The sequence below is a fragment of the Lactuca virosa genome, chromosome 3 (assembly GCF_052849685.1).
Source record: "Lactuca virosa cultivar CGN04683 chromosome 3, Lactuca_virosa_CGN04683_v6, whole genome shotgun sequence".
Classification (NCBI taxonomy): domain Eukaryota; kingdom Viridiplantae; phylum Streptophyta; class Magnoliopsida; order Asterales; family Asteraceae; genus Lactuca; species Lactuca virosa.
In genome coordinates this window covers 196,855,221-196,876,952 of record NC_136428.1, presented here as the reverse complement: position 1 = coordinate 196,876,952, position 21,732 = coordinate 196,855,221, and the positions used below count along the sequence as shown (strand labels likewise).

Genomic DNA, 21,732 nt, shown 5'->3' with positions numbered 1-21,732 from the left:
GGTGATGGTTTTTGTCAAAAATCGGGGTTATGGATATGGTTTCCGGTGGAGAAGACGAACGAAGAAAGTGACAAAAGGGTCTCCGGTGGTGGGAATTGATTAGGATTTGTTGTAGGTGATGGCGACTTTCAGATTTGTTGGAGGTTGCTGGTGACAGAGACGATGGGGGCCGAAGGTGGGGCTAAAGGCGGTAGCGCCAACGACGAAGACGGTGGTGGCGTCGACAATGATTTTGGATGACGGTGGTTTCCGTCGGTGACACCGGTTTCCGACGATGGCACCGGTTTCTGGGCTTTATGAACTGTTCTTGAGAGCCATGAAGAACAAACGAATAGGGAATGAGAAATATTGGGGAATGAGAGAGAGAGAGAGAGAGAGAGAGATTTATTTTTATTTTCTTGTTTTTTAGAGAGAGATAGAGAGATTTATTTTTATTTTTATTTTATTGTTTTTTTTTAAATCTGAAAATCAGGAAAACAAATAAGAAAAGAGATAAAATATATTAACAGGAGCAGATCCGTCATTTTGATAAATCAGAACAGATTTGACTAAAGACGCAACAAAATGAAAGTTTTGGACCACTGGTGCTAGTCCAAACCTTTTTGGACCAAAGTGGCAATTTTCGACATACCACAAGGACCATTTGTGCAGTTTTGTCTATTTAATTTGAAAGTTGGGGTGGTGATGATACCAAACTAACACCTTCTAATTCGAAATTTCAATATATTTAAAAAAGTTTAAGGACGTCTCTAAAAAAACTAAAGGACACCGCTTCAAAATTTCAATATATTTAGAAATTTTAAGGACCTCTCTAAGAAAAGGAAAATGACTCCTGAGGGTAATTATATTTTTGTCTTGTTCATATTTAGGTAATTTTTTTATACACATTTGACCATTTAACTTGTTAAATGTGTTCAAATATTACCATTGTCACCTACTATCTCACGTGACATGTGAATACATTTAACAAGTTAAATGGTAAATGTGTACAAAAAAAATTGTCTAAATGTGAACAGTTTTTTTAGAAATTTCTTAAAACTTTTTATAATTTCTTACATGTATATGATATTTCTTTTTTCTTATAGGTTTTTTTAATATAATGTTTTAAACTTTGCTTATAATTTTTTTAAACTTTATTTTATACTTTCATATAATTTTCATATTAGTGCTTTTAAACCAAATATTTTCTAAATGTTTTAAAATTTTCTTACAAGTTAGTAATTTCTTTTTTACATTATCATACAAATTTTTTATAACTTGCATACAATTATTTTTAAATTTTCGCTAAATACTAGTTTAGAATGTTGTATTAAAAAAATTAAAAAAGTTTATATACTTCTAATTAAAAAGTATAAAAAAGTTATAATAATTTTAAATTATTTACATTATATAGATTTTTTTGGTTTTTTATTTGCTACGCTATATATATATATATATATATATATATATATATATATATATATATATATATATATATATATATATATATATATATATATATATTAAAAGACCCTCCATATTTTTTAAAAAACAAAAGAAAAATATAATAGGCTATGTAAAATATTTCACAAAAAAACATATTTATTAATTAAAAAGTAAAGTTTACAATTGATCAATATTTAACTAATATTTATGATGATAAATTTTTGCTAAAAATAAATCAGTAGAAAATTGATTTGTCAAATTAAAAGACTATAAATAGGATAAATAATCAATCGTTATGGATACTTTAAAATAACGTTTGGAAAAATAATACAAACAAATATGAAAAATAAAATCGCTATTAAAAGTGAGAAAAATAGATTATCAATGTAATTAACTTTTCGTTTTGTTTATATTTAGGCAATTTCTGTTTTTCTGTACACATTTAACCATTTAACTTGTTAAATGTGTTTACATGTTACCATTGTTACCTACGATAGTCGTGACAATAGTAATATGTGAACACATTTAACAAATTAAATGGTCAAATGTGTAGAAATAAAATATCTAAATGTGAACAAAACAACAAAGATAATTACATTCGTAACTCATTTTCCCCTTAAAAAAAACTAAGGGACACCATAAAATGTCATGGTCAAGTTTTTTACCTAAACATGGTAATCTCAAAAAATAATCTCTACCCTAATAAAAAAAATCCATATTTTTCCACGTGGCATCTTCTCATTCCAAAAAATTTCAATGTAAACTTCCAAAATTGCCCTTCTTCTCTTTTAAACTCTACATTACGTTTTCCCTTTTCAGTTTCGTTCACATTCAATCTACACGAACAAGAAATCAGGGAGTGCTAACAGAATCTTCACTAAATTAGCATTACAAAGGTAATCCATTCCAAATTTATAGGTCAATTTCTCTATTTAGTCTATTAGCTGAAGGTAATCCCACAGTTTTTAACCCTAATTTTTAGACCATTTAACAAGAAAATTTTAACTAAGGAACTGTTTCTTCTTTTATTTCTCAAGTTCTATATGGGAAAAGTGGTCTCTGATTGTGTCAGTAAACAAGTTTCTTGCTTCCTTTTCAAGTTGATTGGGATTGAATTCTGCAAGAAGGACCTCTGTTTGTGTAAAGTGTTTCTTTTTTGATTAATTACTTGTAATGGTTTGCTTTTCAGGTCTTATCTTTGGCTAGGTTGGTGTTGTCTGTTGGAAGTTATAGAAAAGCATTTGGTGCCTTCCATGTTGGATTTGAGAGTTTGAGGTAAGAGATTTGAAATCTGATTCTTTTTTATTTTCAAACGGGAAAGATATTCCAAAATTTTTCCTATTTCAATGATCATCATCTTCCTCATCAAAAACTTTATTTGTGACTCTTTTTTTTTGCTACAATGACGTATGTAGTTAGAACCACATCATACTTTTCTCAACATGATCTTTTGTTCTAATTCCAGTATGATAGACTAGGATCTTTGGTCTTAAAGCTCTTTTTAGACTTGCATTGTTATTGTACCTTATTTTACTGAGTGCATTTGTATTTTTGTGTGTCTAGGTTTGTTTGTATGTGTATGTATGTGTGTGTATGTGGGGCCTAACCAGAAGTACTATAAATGTCTTACTCACAAAACCAGATCACATTCAAGAAGGGCTATAGTTATGAATCATATTAACAATGCTAATAATCCCATTAAACCTTTGTCAAACCAGCAATCCACAAGTGATTTTTATCAATAAGTTTGTCAAATGGGTAATTGATTTCATTCCTTACTTATAAATTTAATTTTATTTCATGTAGGTTCTTCCTTTTAAGAACAAGCTGATGTGCCATCCTGTACATGCTTCGTTGTTATACCAAATGGTTGAAAGGAGAATAAAATAAAGAAAAAGGGAAGATCTAAAACATATCAATTACATCTGATCATTAAAAACATAATAAAAGAATCAAAAATGGGAACACGCTCTTATCATTTACATGGGATGCTCTTATGCTTGATTTGATAAACTGATGATTCAGCTTCACGATAAATAATGGTGAAATATATTTACTAAACTAATGATCTATTCTTATAGTATTATTTCATGACAACGATTTTTCAGCAGATAATCAACTCTTTTTATAGGTAAAGTTCTTTTTTCTTGCGAATGAATTAAATTACCAGTGAATGATTGTTTATGTTTGGTCATGCTGCAGTTTTTAACCATTCCATCAGCAAGTTCCCATAATTTGTACATGATGGTTGAAACAGATAGATTATTTTTATTTCCTTTAAAGTTTTGTTTCATAATTTTTACTATTTTTCTTAGCTTAAATGATGTGTTATACTAATACTTGTATTTTCAGCCAAAAATTGAAAGGAACAATAGGATACATCAGAAGGGCCATAAATGACCAGTTCTCTCTTTTATTTTCAGGCAATGATAAGTATGTTGTTGTTACAACTTTGTCAAAAGCCTTCTTACAACTTTGTTCGACAGTTCGTATAGATCCTATTGGGGATAATATTTGGATGTGGCTGGGACAGTGTGAAGTGTATTATCGGCTCTCTTGGAGTAAAAAAGTGGCTATATCATATGTTTGTGATTCTTTTAACCTATATTATCTTTTGCTTATGAACTCTTATTTTACATCGACCGATATTTCTTGGATTACTTTAGTGGTTCAAATTTTGTTTCAAGTTTTCTATGTGTTGGTTTTATTTCTCATAGGAATTTATTTATTGTTTCTTTGTAATTTTTGAATATTTAATGGATAATTTTGTTTATTTGAAAACTTTCTTATGTTTAATTTTTTTACACGCTATTCAAATTTATATTATGTTCTATATAATCATAATTTTATTAAACGTATAACCAAAACTTATATCTTATTAATTTAATAAAATTCTATAAATATTTTATTTTTCATTACCATTTTTTATTATAAATATTGTTTTTCTTTCTTACCTGTGGTTTTCACGTGTTGTAACCTAGTTACCGATATATATATATATATATATATATATATATATATATATATATATATATATATATATATATATATATATATAGTAGTAATTTGTAAAATATTTACCAAAATATGATAAAACAATTATCGGCCCCATATTTTTAAATTTGTATATTCAAAAAAATAACTAAAAAATCTTCACCCACTACGGTCCTTCCGTCTCCCTCTCTTTTCCGATATTCACCTCATCTTCTATTATCGGAGCATTCAATATGTTTCCATTAAATCAGAGGAAGCATCCGTCCAGCATGTATCGGAAAGTCCTTATTTCCACCGGTGATGAACCTCCCCTCCCCCTACGTAGTGCCAGAGAACGCCCATCTAAAACATCGACGAACTTTGCCTTCCCATACTCTGACGAAACCGTCTGCCCAATAGCTTCTCTCTCTCTCTCTCTCTCTCTCTCTCTCTCTCTCTCTCTCTCTCTCTCTCTCTCTCTCTCTCTAACATGTTGAAATTTCTTAGTTAAAAACTAAAACAATCACATTTATAAACTGTTATTGTTTATTCAAATACAGAAAAAAAAAATTAACAATTAGAAACTCCAACATCAAACAACTAAAAATGATTATCGAGTTATAGAGATTAACTAACTAAAATCCAACATCAAAAAGCCACCAAACAAAAACTAAAACCAACTAACTATGAACAAATAAACAAACTAAAACAATTTCAACCACAATCAATGTCCCAAAACTAAAGAACTTTAACTACTAAAAGTGATTACCGACTTAGAGCAAGAGAGAGAGTAAGGCGGCTGCATCGCTCAATCCAATCTCCGGATGAGAGGAAGAAATGGGTTACTTCTGAAATTTCAGTAGATAAGAAGAGGGATAGAGAAGAGAAATTGGAGCCAATACGTTGCTGAAAAGTCAAACATATTGGAGTGGGTGTCCGAAAGTCAAAAAGGCAATCATGTATTACAATTATAATAATCAGTAAATATATAAATGGTGGGGCCCAAACTTACCGAAAGAAATGCAGAAGGATGGTAATGCAAGAAAGGTAATTGTTTTGTGGTGTTGACGTCACTGAACTTGTCAAACTCCGAAGGATGCTGGTTCTGGAACAAATGTTTTTCCAAGACTTCCATTAATGCTACCGGTGACGTTTTCATGAATTATGGGATTGCAAAGGATATAGGTGGCGATAAATGTAGAAGATTAATTAAAATTAGAGGAAAAAAAGATAATAAATCGATAGAAAAATAATTTACTATGTTTTGGTAATAAATTTTTTAACTAATATTAAATATTTTTTAGGAATACTACCCTTGGTAGAGAACTCCTAACAACGTTTATATGCTTAGACTTCTCACAAATCCCCATTTAATTCCATTTTGTACATAAAATAATGCACCCTCGGGAAATAGAAGTCTTACCTCAAAAGATGTGAGGTGAGGTGAGTAAATTCCAATTTTTTTAATATTTACTTCCATATATACTTAGACCCACCGGTATACCGAGCACGAGAGGCTTCGTGGTTAACGTGGCAACGAGAATGGTTCGTGCAAACCACTCCTATACACTGTTATCCTTTGTCTTCGTTGTCGATTGTTGTGGGCAGGACGAAGGAGAACGTCCAATCATTCTCTTCTCCTCGCTCTGACTTCTTCTTCTCCAACTCTTCTTTCTCTCTCTTCATGGTTGTGGTGAGTATCCCGGTTGTTTGGGTGGTTCGTGGTTGCTGATTTGGAAGCTCTCCACAACCCTTGCTCGAATGGCCTTATATATAGAGATGGAAACAAGAATTACATCAAAAAGGTAATGGGTGAGGTGAGTAATTTTTTTAGACAAAAGTGTAAAATTGGTTTATCTGTTTTGTAAAAAATTATCATTTTGGTCCAAAAGTTTTGCATTTATCGAAAATTATCAATTTGGTCCAAAAAGTTTTGCATTTGTCGAAAATTGTCATTTTTGTCCAAAAACTTTTGCATTTGCACCACTGATCCAAAACTTTGATTTTGTTGCAAGTTAAAATTGGTTTATCTGTTTTGTCGAAAATTATCATTTTGGTCCAAAAAATTTTGCATTTTTCGAAAATTATCATTTTGGTCTAAAAAGTTTTGCATTTGTCGAAAATTGTCATTTTGGTCCAAAAAATTTTAAACTTGCACCGCTGATCCAAAACTTTGATTTTGTTGGGAGTTTGGTCCAATTTATTTTGATTTTTTTTAAAATAACAAGTTTGCCCTTTGTATTTTCATTTTCTATTTCTTTTATTCAATAGAATAACCTACGTTGGAAACCTTTTCCGATGAGAGAGGCAGCAACTCCGGCTCCAACGACTCTGACGTCCGATCGGTGACGTTCCAGATCAGGATACCAAGAACATCCATCCACTTCTCCATCAATTTTGTTTTCAGAAAACGATAATCAATTTAGTTTTCATTCTCGTTTTCTAGAGGTTTTCAGATTTTTTTGTTTGCAGATCTCGAAATCTCAAGTTTTGTTTTCGTTTTGATTTGTATGTATAGAAAAAATGATTTTGTTAGTTCATGATTATAGGGTTTTCGATTTTGCAAGTCTGGAAAAATGTGTTCTTGTTCTTGAGATCTAAAAAAATCGATTTTGACCGGACTAGTGGTGGTGGTAGTGTTCGGCGGCAGTAGTGGTGACCAACGATGGTGTTTGTGGTGTTGACCGAAGGGTTAAAGGAGGAAGACTAGTCTTGTAGGGGAATAAAGAAAACTAAGGTCACATTCTCCGTTTTCTTTTGTTTAATTTTTAATTAGAAAGATAAAAAATATATAAAAAGAAAATAGAAAAAGAAAATAAAAAGGGAAATTTCATCATTTGAAACATTTTTAAAAAATATTGGACCAAAGTCTTAACAAAATCAAAGTTTTGGACCAGTAGTGCAAGTCCAAAATTTTTTGGACCAAATTGATTGTTTTGGGCAAACCATAGAGGCTACTTTTAGGGTTTTGACCTTTTTTAACATTTACTTCCCTATTATTCGTAGATTTTTTTTTGGAACGGCCAATCTAATCTAATCACACCACCTATGTCTCATACGAGACGTGAACTCTCAACTTCAAAGAGGTTGGACAACACCTGATATCATTTGGCTACAATAACTTTCTTATTCCCATATTAAGTATTTATCTAAAAACTATGAACTTATTCTTCTGCTTCCTATAGTGTCCCAATATGCGTTTGTTTGTGGAAAATATTTTAGCTTTTTATGATTTTTTTTTATAAAATGAAAATAAAATTTTTGAAAACGTGTTTGGTTGATTCTATTTCCAAATTGTATATAAATCAGAAAATTGATTTTTACATTTATTTCCCTATTTTTCAATATTTGCATGAGAACCTAAGAACTCCTTATCCGACCAATATTTTCAAAACTAACACTGTCATTGACCTCCAAATGTTTCGTCTAAGTCAGATTTAGGTTAAAAAAAATTTGACGAACTTTTTCTGAAATGTGCATATATGCACATTTGAATATGCATCAAATGTCCATATATGCACATTTATACTTTTCATTTTTTTTTCAGATGTGTATGTGTGTGTGTGTATATATATATATATATATATATATATATATATATATATATATATATATATATGCACATTTCAGAAAGAAATCGTTAATTTTTTTTTTTGAGTCTAAATTTGGCTTAGATGCAGAATTCGAAAGCCAATGTTTATAATTTCTCGGTTTTCAACCAAAATTTTTGATTTTTAAGTAACTCCAAAATCCTCTTTTCATGAAAAATATTGTAGTCATACATTAATAAAACATAAAACAGAGTTTAGCGGAAGTCTAAAAACAAGTTATTTTTTCGATGTGAGTAGTCACGTTGGAGCATTCCCACGATCAAAGGAACAACCTGAAACATTTAATTCGTAACTATAAGCCAAGGCTTAGTGAGTTCCCAAAATTACCATATATCACAAGACATATAGATGTATACAAACAATGGTTCACGACCTCTCATCATTCCACCAATAATGGGTGTATATGGACTCAATGCATGTCGTCATTTCGTCGTCAACATGAGTCTATAGGCTCGCGGCGTGTCGTCGTTCCGCCTTTAACTCCTCATACTGACATAATGAATGAATCATATAAACAAACCTTCATTCATACAAAGACGATGCTAGTCTATGCATACAACTCTACTCTACTAGTTCTTATATCCTAGCATACAAGGATATAAACTGTAACACATAGTATAGTAAGATAACTCACCTGAATAGTCTCGAAACAACTAAGTAGGTTGGTTTGCAGACAGCTCAACCAACACGTAAAAATCAATAATATAATATATTGGTTACTGACTATTTGAACATAACAGCTAATATTTAGATCCTTCACTAATCCTACTATCTACTTTCATGGCTATCAAATAAGGATCAACCAGTCAAAACAGTCGAGAGGCAGGACCATTTCAACATATAGCCTCTCTGAAATCCATTAACTAGGCCAATGTATCTATCCTAGACACCTCTCCCGTAAGTAGACCAATCAGCACTTTTAATTGGAATAAATGACTAATCTAGCACTTATAGGTTCATAACAACAACAATGAATATACTCGGTTATAGATAAGAGTAAGTATAACTTACTTGATTTGACGAAGTCCAAATATCCGCAAGCAGAACTTCGATGCCTACTTTCTTGTTTCCTTCCGAAACTTCCAACACTTCGCTTCTGAGTTTATAGAACGAGAATTCGAATCACGGCGGACTGAAATGTTCGAAGGAGAGGGAGATAAACTCTTTGAAAAATAATGGGGAAACAGATGAGGGAGGCTAAGGCCAATATTTATAGTACAATAATACACTGGACACAACGCAACCTATAGGGACACATCGTACCCTCTACAGCAGGTATGTACTTCATTATTAAAACTAGTAGTTGGCATTTATGGTGGGTAGTTGGGTGGTTGGGCGGTTGGCAGCCTTAGAGGCGGTCAACTGCTCTTCTAAGTCATCAGTATCCTACTATTTGCATGCAATCTTTATAAAATTATAAGTTCTTCATACATGATATGTTTTCAACATTCTTTATATCTACGTTGTCGTAATTCCGTCTACTACAACTTTCATGTTGAATTAGGAAATAATCTAGTATTTGATTCAATTTCTAACTTTTCCGTTTCACAAAAGTGACACTTTCGCAATTTTATTCGAATCACAACAAACAGGAACCCACCATAAGTGTACTTTCAAACGCTTTGTTCGCATAGTTGTGGGACTCTTTAGATGGATATTTTTATGTTTTACAAATCAGGTAGTCGAGTAGTACAAACCAGTGACAGGAAAATTTTGTAAAGGTCAGAACGGGCACCGGGGCTCGTAGCCCGAGATCACACCACACAGCACGATCTCGACCACTTGTCTTACCAAACTTTAGCTATAAATTGATGCATTGGGGAAACTCTTTTCTCACAAACATCTCTCTTAAAAACTACCATTCCTCTCCTCCCTCTCCATTTCGTCCGAAAAACACCAAGCACCACCCACCGCCGCCTTGAGTCATCGTCGACACTGCCTCTTTCCACCTCCAACCGCCAAGTAACCTCCTTCCTCCGATCAGACCTCCGGTCATCACCCCCTGCTCTGACGCTCACTGCCCACTCTGACAGCCTCCTTTTTCCTGCACCACCACCACCGACAGCCACTTCACGGCGACCGACAGCCGCCTACGACCACTTTTTCCGGCGATCAATGACCACTTTTTCCGGCGATCAATGACCCATATTTCCGGAATAAAAACCAAGTGTGCACCCACCCTTTTCCGGTGACGTTCTGACTCATTTTACAGCAAAGCGCTGCACATTCGTTTCTAACAAAATCAGACGTTTTAAAAAGCACGCTCAGAGGGTAGTTCACGGCCCCATTTTAAAATATTTTACTGTTTTCGGGTGAGAATGCATGCTTAACATCGTTATTTACGGTTTATATAAACTTAAATTGTTCATTATTCTCTATATAAATCAAAACTGTTATTTAATCATTACTTAAACCGTCGTGAAACTATCATTTAAATAAGCTGATATTTATATTGTTGAAACATTGTTCATATAATTTGGATATTAGTTTGCCGTTATTCTGTCCCAATGGATAATAGTTATGCACTGTCCTTATTCTGCCCACATAATTTATGCAGTAGTTATGCACTATAATTATATAATATATACTATAATTATACATCGTTAAACTTTGGCCTGCTAACTTGACATTTAAGTTAATGCTACAAAGCTTTAGAACAACACACACGCAATGGTATACATGAAACATTTCATCACCTAAGTGTACTACTTAGTAAGACCCCAGATTTATAACCGTTAAATCTTAAATGAGTGGGAGAGTTATGTATAGATTTATACAAGTTCACACCCCTACCTACGGTTGGTAGCTACAACCACGATCGTTATGTCACGGGTGATAACTGTCTACACTACTATGACGTCCGATGAAACGCCGTGAGGAGCAACAAATCATAAACAACTCGGTTATAGAGACCCATTGCAACGTTGAGATCAGTCTAAATACACACATATATATAAGTTGAATATTATTTATATTTAATAACACATACTTTTGGTATAAAAATACAATATATAAGTTGAAATAGTATTTATATATAATGAAACACACGCTTTTTGGAATATATATATATATATATATATATATATATATATATATATATATATATATATATATATATATATATATAAAAGTTTGAAAACACTTATATACGGTAAACCACATACTATTTGGTTTAAAAAGTATATTTTTTTGGTGAACATACTTTCAGTCGAGAAAGTTCATTTTTTTATACAACATATTCGGTTGAGAAAGTATATTTCTAGTAAACATACTTTTGATATAAAAATACATTTATATATAAATTGGGAAAGACCAATTATATCATTTATATATAAATTGGAAAAAACCAATTATATACCACAAAAATATACTTTTTTAAAAATCCACATCTTATGGTTTTAACACACATTCAAAAACATACTTTTTGGATTAAAAGTACATTTCATGCAAAGATTTCAAACTTGTGAACTCAGTAACATTACATTGACATTGTTTCAAAACACATGTATTCTTAGGAAATTAAGAAGTTGGAAGTCTACACACATAGAATAATCACCTATAGTTTACTGACTAGTTTATTAAGCAGCCTACTGTTTGAGGCATCAAAGTATTGTAACTCTAAACAAGTATCAATGTAATTCGTTTTCAGTAATAATATTTTTATTGTTATGTTGTTGTTGTTCTTGTTCTTTGTATGCAAATAAATGTGATCCATGATGTCGTCTCACCACGCAGTGTTTCCGCCGTCAGCTATGGGTGTGACAGATTAGTATCAGAGAACTCGTATCTTCCCAGGAGATTACAAATATAGCTACAGGCTCACAAACTCAAATTAGGTTTACCCTTAAACCTAAGAATAAAAGTATTATTATTTATATTACTGATCGAGTACTTACGGGAGCGGTGCCTAGGATGGACACGTTGCTTGGGTTGTTGGATTTTAGAACGACTATATGTCAAAATGGTCCTACCCTCTAGCTATATGTCAAAATGGTTCGAGTTATTGGTGGCCGGGCATGAAGCGAGATATCGCTTGGTTTGTTGAGAGGTGCTTGACCTGTAGGATGGTCAAGGCCGAGCACCAGAGGCCACATGGTAAGCTGCAGCCCCTGGAGATTCCCATGTGGAAATGGGAACGGATCACGATGGATTTAATCACGAAGTTGCCAAAGACGGCAAAGGGTTTCGATGCTATATGGGTCATCGTGGATCGATTGACCAAGAGTGCCCATTTCCTAGCTATACGGGAGAGTTCGTCGGCGGAGAAGTTGGCCGACCTGTACGTCCGCGAGATTGTCTCTCGCCATGGGGTTCCAGTTTCCATAGTTTCCGACCGGGATGTCCGATTTACTTCCCGTTTTTGGCAGAAGTTCCACGAGGAACTAGGTACGAGGTTGCATTTTAGTACAGCGTTCCATCCGCAGACTGATGGGCAGAGTGAGCGGACCATACAGACCCTCGAGGATATGTTGAGGGCGTGCGTCATTGATTTCGGTGGGAGTTGGGATTCCCACCTACCGCTTGTAGAGTTCGCCTACAACAACAGCTATCATTCTAGTATTGGCGCCCTGCCTTTCGAGCTGTTGTATGGGCGGAAGTGTAGGACCCCAGTCTGTTGGGGCGAGGTTGGGCACATAGTGATGGGTCGGACAGAGGTAGTTCTGCAAACTACCGAGATGATACAGCAGATTAGACAGCGACTGCACACCGCTCAGAGTCGGCAGAAAAGTTATGCCGACCGACACCGATCGGAGCTGGAGTTTCAGGTGGGTGACATGGTTCTCCTGAAGGTTTCACCCTGGAAGGGAGTTATCCGCTTCAGGAAGAAGGGAAAATTGGGTCCCCGCTACATCGGGTCGTTCAGGATTGTTGCCAGGGTTGGCAGGGTGGCTTATAGGGTAGAGCTTCCGGAGGAGCTTAGCCGGATCCACAACACATTTCATGTTTCGCAATTGCGAAAGTGCATTATGGACCAGGAGGCAGTGGTATCGTTGGATGACATTCAGGTCGACGAACGCCTGAACTATGTGGAGAGGCCGGTGGCTATTTTGGAAAGGAAGAAGAAGATTCTGCGGAACAAGGAAATACCTGTGGTAAAGGTACAGTAGGAACATCGGAGGGGATCCGAGTGGACATGGGAGCCGGAAGCGAAGATGCGCGAGCATTACCCGACATTGTTTATTCCGACGGACTTCGAGGGCGAAGTCTAGTTCAAGTGGGGGAGAGTTGTAACGCCCCGATTCTCAGGTATTGTTTAAATAAGATTTATTGGGTGAAGCTCTACTCGACGAGTTGGTTGACCTACTCGTCGAGTAGCAGCGGGGTGGGATCGCGTGTTAAGTGACCTACTCGACGAGTCCATATTGGGACTCGGCGAGTAGGAGTTGGCAGATGAAACCCTAAATCCCGGGGTTTTGCACCCTATTTAAGGAAGCATAAGTCTCCTTTGGCCTCTTTTCAGTCCTTTGAGAGCTCAGAGAACCCTAATTCGTGTGGTGTTTCATTCTTGTGTGTGTAAAGCTTTGGAGATGAGATCTTGTGAGGAAAGGAGCTTGGGGAAAACAAAAGGGCTAGGAGCAAGGAAGTGTGGGAGATCAGAAATCTACCTCAAATAGCATCATTTGGAGGTATCAAGTCGTCATCTTTTCTCCTTTTTCTTTCTAGACCTCTTTTGGTTGAGATCTAGGGTTTTTATGGTTTGGTTGAGATGGTAATGTGGGATATGAGCTAGATCTGAAGTTGTAAGTTCAGATCTGTAACCTTCTTGGGTTCTAGAGTCATAAAGCTCTGATTTTGCTCGAGAATGAGGCCCTCCTTGTGCATAAAGCCCCATTAAGAACTTAGTTTTGGCATTAAGAGCCTTATTAGTCATGCATGCACGTAAAGTTTGCAACTTTACGTGAAAAACATGCCCTAGAAGCTTGGATCTGTGATTTGGAGCCGCTGCATGGCTCAAAACAAGTCTGTATGGAAAAAGGACTGAATGGACTCGGCGAGTCGCAAGGTTGACTCGGCGAGTCACATGAAGATGGCCGTGAACTCGACGAGTTGGATGAACAACTCGGCGAGTCCAATGAAGATCACCATAAGACTCGACGAGTTGAAGAACAACTTGGCGAGTCGGATGAGTTTTCCCTAGGATATGTATGCGTGTGTGCCCGTCGAGTGGCAAGGAGGAAACTCGACGGGTGGCCTTAGAGTTTGAACGGGAAACGAAGGAACTCGACGAGTCACCCCGATGACTCGACGAGTGGAATGTGCTTCGAGGAACTCGGCGAGTAGCCAAGGGTACTCGACGAGTTGGGGGTCAACATGGACTGTTGACCTTGACTGAGGACTTTGACCTTGACCAGGGGTTGACTGGTGGGTTATGGAGTACCTTATAGATTTAAGGACTTATGAGTATATTGTACTATGGTCATAGGTGGTGGAGCCTGTGTCAAGTGATCCGAGAATTGGAGTTTACCTTTCGAGTCGGCATCTGCGAGGTGAGTTATCCTCACTATATCGATAGGGTCTACGACACCAAGGCCGGCCCTTTTAGTTGTTATTGTTATGGTATGCTACATATGGTTTGGTCTGCTAGATCGGAATCAGGGTAGACAGTATGTTATGCTTTATGATCCGTAAGGATTGGTATGTTACTGACCTGCTAGGTCGGTACTATAGTTACGAGAGGATTTTATGGTTGATGATCAGTATGACAGATATGTTTGATGTTTGTATATGCCAGTATATGATAGTTATGCGAACTTGGTTATTTGCTTATTGGTTGGGTTGAGGCGGTCCTGCTTTATGCTGAAGGCCAACATACCCTATGAGCGGTCCGGGGAGACTGCAGGCCCACGAGGCGGACCAGTTATGCCGAAGGCTCGGGATAGATTCTGATAGACTGTTGGCCCGGTAGGGCGGTCCAGTCAGGCCGATGGCCCAATATGCATGAATAGATTCAGATAGACTGTAGGCCCGGTAGGGCGGACCAGTCAGGCCGATGGCCCAGTATGCATGATTGATTGATTGATTGTTACTGATATGGTATTGTCATTGTGGTATTGGTATTTTGGGGGTAGCTCACTAAGCCCTCGGGCTTACAGTTTTCAGTTTATTGTTTCAGGTACTTCAGGAGATCGTGGCAAGGCGAAGGCGTGACCGTACCGCTCCTCATCCTTATGTTATGATTTTGGGACATTCTGATGGATATTGATTTGAAAACATTTTGTAAACAATACTATTTGACTTTTATTTGTGATTTAAAAAGTTTGAATTTGGCGTGAAATTTTTGGACGTTACAAAGAGACTATTCATTGTTATTGATTAAATCATAAATTCCATTATGAATCAACTTAATTTCTTATAGAGTGCTTTGGATTCTAGATTTGGAAGTGCCTTTTTTACACCAAAAGCTTAAATATTAGGATCAATATGGAGTTGTAGTATGGAGTTGTACCTGCCAATTGTCATTCTATGATGTGATTATGATTTCTTTCATACATGAGATCGCATGACAAAACTTTCTTGGAAAGTGGTATAATGGAAATTAAAACATATCGGATTATACAGTATTGAGGTCATTAAATGTTGAATTCTTACTGGATTTCCTGGTTACGTGGTCTACTCTTTCATGCATTGATTTGTTTTTTTTCTCTTTTGTTTGGTAACGTTTTTATGAGAAATTTTTATATAAGTCCAAAGTGCAAGAGCCCTCAATATGCAGATGAGCATAATGTAAGTATATTGCTTTTATGGTGTTGTAAGTACGTTGCCATTGTGTAAAATTCTATGATTTTGAACATTTTTATGTAATGATTTCATTAGGTACTATAAATTAGAACGAGATCGTTCCTTCGAAGGTTTGATTTTATTAAAGGATTCGGGATTGATATGCATTGTGTGGCTGTAGCCATTTAAATTGAAATTCACACATAAGAGTTTACTTTTGAATGTTCGTGGCTAATGAGTTTATTCATCGTCGAATTTAGAAGATTTTAGTTAACATTTAAATTTAATTACACTGAGTGCAACTTTCCAACTATTTAAGCCCTTTCATTTGATAGTAAATATTTAAATAAATTTTTATAATTGTTAAAAAGGAAAGAGTGTGTTATTTTCATATGACTTTCTTTACTTACAAACAAACGCTCATAATTACAGGTACAAATAAAAGATAATGTGCTTTGTAAGAATAGACAATTTATAAAAATTGTTGTTTTAATTTGATTGTTGTGTCTAATCTGTTTATTAAGGGTCGTTTCATAAATATGGGTTAAAAATATTAGTGTGTTAATTTTCATTTTTTTTCAGGTAAACGATTGTGACAAATTTAAAGATAAGTAGATTTCTTTCAAAATAGAAAAGCATGTAATTTTGTGGAGAAATCTAAACACATGCGTTTGCTCATATATTCAAAATACATTGCAAAATTAATTTAAACTAATAATTATATAGTTACGGATAAAACATCTAAGCCTCTAAAAATAATTGTAGCATTGTTTTATGTTATTCCCGTGTAGTACACGGGTCATAACCTATTATATATATATATATATATATATATATATATATATATATATATATATATATATATATATATATATATATATATATATATATATATATATATATATATATATAACTTAGTAAAAACTTTCCACCCAACTTAAAGAAAACTACTTTATCCATTAAGTAGGTACATACTCTCCAAACTTTTTTTTTCTTTTTCCTGAAAAAATGTGGTTTTTTTTTTTTTTTTTTTTTTTTTTTTTTTTTTTTTAAATGTGTATACATGTACTTTTCATAAAATCATGTTTTTTTAGTATTATTCTTCAGGGAATGGGCTTCTTTCATTCAAACGTCATAAGCTATTATGTGTTTTTTTTAAAAGAACACTTGACGAAAAAAATTGAAAAGTTTTCTCGGGTTTTCTAGAATTTTTGAGTTCTCATGAGTTGTTATTGTCTTGCCTACAGTGTTAGTGGCATGTATTACCAAACATAAGTGTTACTTAATATTGGATTAAATAGAAGTATAAATGTCAGACAATACTTTTTTAGATTGAAGTCATTACCATAATATAGTTTATCTCATGCGTAATAACTTAGTTTCCCCCATATATTGTTTGGTTAGTTTATTTATGAAAGACAATTTATAGATTTTTACACTTTACACAAAGATTATGCTGATTTTTTGGGATGTTAGATATAACCAACTTTTTATCATTCTTGGTTGCAAGTAGAATGTGGGTATTACTATCCGAGATTAGTGATGACTATGTATGATGTTTCATATACCCACCATCGATAGAGTTCTAAAGTGATAATCGGAAGGGAAGCAACTTAATCATATATATCTAGTTAACAAATACCAATAATGATTTGAGTGAATGAAATTTGACAATTTATTTCTCTTACCGATGCAAATTTGGAAGCCACGGTTGTAAGTGGATTTTAATAGATTTAGGAAAACTTGTAAAAATGAATACAAATCTTCTAGTTGATGAAGGCTAGTTAAAATGATAGTATGATTTATGAAAAGGATGATAAAATCATATTCTGTTGTGGTATATATTAAAAAGGGTGGGCCGAATCATGATAGGAGTTAGGGGGGCTTGATATCATATATTGTTGTTATATGCGTTGACATTGATAACTCATCATTTAGGTGATAAGGAGAAACTTATAAATAGTTATGATGTTGATGATGATTAAACTTTTGCTTGAAAAGAACTAATTAGTTGGCAATTCTTTAAAATGAAGATTGTCATCCGGGAATTGATGATGCTGTGAGATGGAGATGATTAATTTGAATTTGGGGGAATTTTTTGATATGAAGATTACGAATAAATTGGTGTGATGCTATGAGATGGAGATCACTGAAAAAATTAGGTAGCACTATGAGATAGTGGATCCTAGGTAAAGTAGAGTAACGTTATGCTATGACATGTATAGACTTTGAGAATAGTAGACTTTTGGCACTTTTAATGTAGTAACTTGCTATACCATTTCTGTAGTTTTGTTGTATTATATCATGTATATGTATTTGATATACTTCTCTTAATATGAGAGTAATCATTTTTGTGTGAATAAGATTTTAAGAAGGATTTGTTTATGTACTTTATATTAAAATTAGGGTGTTACAAATTTTTTTAATTTAATTTCATATATATATATATATATATATATATATATATATATATATATATATATATATATATATATACACAGGAAAAAGAGATCCAAATGAAAGTTTATATTTTATTATCTTTTGTATATTAAGAAAATTATATATATATATATATATATATATATATATATATATATATATATATATATAATTTCATTTGTATTACCTTATAAAAATCTTATAAAAATGATATAAACAGAAACTGATAATAAAGAGATAAATTTTATAAAGAATTTCCTATAATATAAATATCTTAATATTTTTGTTTTATTTATTTTTTGTTTTATTATTTTTTTTTTTTTGAAATTACACCAATTTGATATTAAAATTTTATAAAATACTTAATTTGATATTAAACCTTTATAAAATACTTTCCTATTTGCAGATACTATTGAAAAAAAAACACCAACATGCTAATATGCTATAACATCAAATTATCGAATCAAATTAAATTTTGAACTATATAACATTTTTCTAAAACATTACTCATTGAGTCTCTTCTCTCTCACATGCGCACCTGTAATCAAGTTCATACTCCAGAAGGAGAGAGAAAATTGAAACCTGAAAACCCCTCGTTCTTTCTCCCCAACAATCCTTCAAATTCGATCAATCAATTGTTTTGTTTTCAAGATTTTTCTTCTTAACATAAACATGGGTGTTCATGTTCCCAAATTATCCCTCTTATTGATCCTAATCTCCATCTTCCTCCCTCCATCAACCACAGATCAGAAAGACGAATCATGTTTAACCCATCTATTCGAATCCTTTCAGGACCCCATCGGAAACCTCCATAACTGGACCAAACTCGCCTTCTCAAACCCCTGTTCCGATTTCAATTCCAACCTCGTCGGAGCCACCTGCAACAATGGCCGAATCTACAAGCTCTCCCTCCAGAACCTCTCTCTCCGTGGCTCCATCTCACCTTACATCTCCAACTGCACAAACCTACAATCGCTAGACCTCTCCAACAACTCCCTCACCGGACCTCTCCCCGACGAAATTCAGTACCTTGTCAACCTCGCCGTCCTCAACCTCTCCGCCAACCGCCTCTCCGGCGCCATCCCACCTTCCCTTCCCATGTGCTTTTATCTCAATGTCATTGACCTCCACGATAACATTCTCACCGGCACAATTCCGCCGCAGATTGGATCTTTGGTGAGGTTATCTGTTTTCGACGTTTCTAACAACAAATTATCCGGGCCGATTCCGGCGAGCTTGGGAAACAGAACGGGGAACTTGCCCCGATTCAATGTCAGCTCGTATTATGGTAACAAAGATCTTTATGGGTATCCGTTGCCTCCGATGAAGAGTAAAGGGTTGTCGGTGGTGGCGATTGTGGGGATCGGGTTGGGAAGTGGGCTGTTGAGCTTGGCACTGAGTTTTACGGTGGTGTGTGTTTGGTTGAGAGCGACGGAGCAGAAGACGGCTGCTGAACAGGAAGGGAAGATTGTTTTACCTGATTATTAAGTATTAACCAAATAATTAATTAATTAACTAAATGCTTTATTTATATAAGAAATATTTGTTTTTTTTTTTTTTTTGTATGTAGAAATATTTGTTGTATCTTTCTTTTCAGAGACCAGAGACAATGTTAAACTCAAAACTTTAGTAGAAAAATGCTATATATAAGACAATAATTTATAAATATTATTATTATGGGGTTGACCCATTGAGAAAATTGCTAAAAGACAATAATTTATAATATTATTATTATTATTTGACCCATTGAGAAATAAACATCTTTTAATTTTCTAATGAAGGGTTATTTATCGTCTTGTCCTTAAGAAAGTTGATTGACATCCATTCTCTTGAGCAACAGCAGTTACCCACTTATTGGAACAAATCGATCCCAAAATAAAGCAAACATGATATTCAAGAGAGTGAGGTTGAGGCGTATACCTATAAAGTTGAAACCCATTAAGAATATAATAAATCTAAATAATTTTATCATTTGTCTTTTTGCCACATCGTTTTTTATTTTTTATTATTTTAATTTTTTTTAAATGTTATTTTATGGTTTTTCATTTTATTAAATTTTACATAATATTTAAATGTAAAAATAAATACATATTAAGTTCATTAATGGATTTTCCTTTTAATTTCAAAATTATTAAACTAAAATCTTATTAGTTTCCTTTGTTTATTTATCTAAATTATTGTTTAAATTTAAAAGAAAAAAAGCATTTTAATATTAATAATTCAATATTTTCTTATTTTTTTTATAAATTCAAACTTCAAATGTTTATAATTTCATACTTATTTTTTCTTTTAAATAAATTCATGTAATACATATGTCTCACACCTAGTAACAAATATACTAACACCCTCTCTCCCTTCCGGTGCCGCAATTTTATCGGGAGGTTTCCGAATGTTGAAACTGTCTTTGAAGTCGTGTAAAAGAGATGAGGAAAGTGCCTTCGTGAATATATATATATATATATATATATATATATATATATATATATATATATATATATATATATATATATATATATATATATATATATATATATATATATATATATATATATATATATAGAGAGAGAGAGAGAGAGAGAGAAAGAAGTTCAAATGTTTCGCATATTTATTGTGTGTTAGAATGCACCAATAGAAATTTAATAAAAATTAAATTATTATTTAATCAAATAAAGATAGATATTAAATGATTTTCATAATTATATGTATATTAAATGATATCCATAATTATAATTCATTTTTTATGGAAACTAATTAAATTCGTCATTAATGTCAGCAATAATATTTTTTCAGAATGAATTCATATGTAGAAGATTAAGATTGTATTCTAGCATAATGAGAGTGTATTCTAGTATAATACACTCTCGTTCTTCATATTTCATACAACTTTATTGTATTTTAAATGAGTGTGTCCTGAAACAAAACACGAATTCATACATAAAAACCTAAATGTGAATTCATTCTGAAAAGAATGTTATTACTGACTTTAAAGACGAATTTAATTAGTTTCCATAAAATGATAATTATAATTATGGATATCATTTAATATACATATAATTATGGAAATCATTTAATATTTATCTTTATTTAATTAAATAATTATTTAATTTACTAAATTGCTATTGGTGCATTCTAGCACACAATAAATATAAGAAAACACATTAACATATATATATATATATATATATATATATATATATATATATATATATATATATATATATATATATATATATATATATATATATATATATATATATAGTGTTGCAGACATCGGCCTTGGCGGCCGATTAATCGGCATTGACGGCCTTGAACCGATTACAATTATATGGGATAGGGAATATATGATTGTTGTGTATATGTAGAACCTAGAACACGTCGTTGTTTTGGGGTAAAATCAATCAATTTTTTTTTTCTTGTACGACTTAAACTTCTGCCTTCGATCCAGATTGCTCTTCCCAAAGTTTTTTTTATTTCTCCCCCATTATATCCTGTAATTCAATTTTTCCTTCAGTGCTTCTCCATGATTATTGTTTCAACTAGGTTACAACGCGTGAAACCACGGGTA

The 21,732-nt window shown here is 33.3% G+C and overlaps 1 long non-coding RNA gene and 1 pseudogene across 1 annotated transcript; one reads left to right on the top strand and one right to left on the bottom strand.

The window, feature by feature from the left end:
* Positions 1–4,524: 4,524 nt before the first annotated feature.
* Positions 4,525–5,546, bottom strand: LOC145162796 (uncharacterized). The gene is made up of 2 exons (XR_013739341.1): positions 5,411–5,546; positions 4,525–5,304 (listed from the first exon to the last, which is right to left on the bottom strand). It is a non-coding gene; the product is annotated as an uncharacterized LOC145162796 (long non-coding RNA).
* Positions 5,547–18,652: 13,106 nt separating this feature from the next.
* LOC145166895 (receptor-like protein 44 pseudogene) lies at positions 18,653–19,807 on the top strand (annotated as a pseudogene).
* Positions 19,808–21,732: the final 1,925 nt, after the last annotated feature.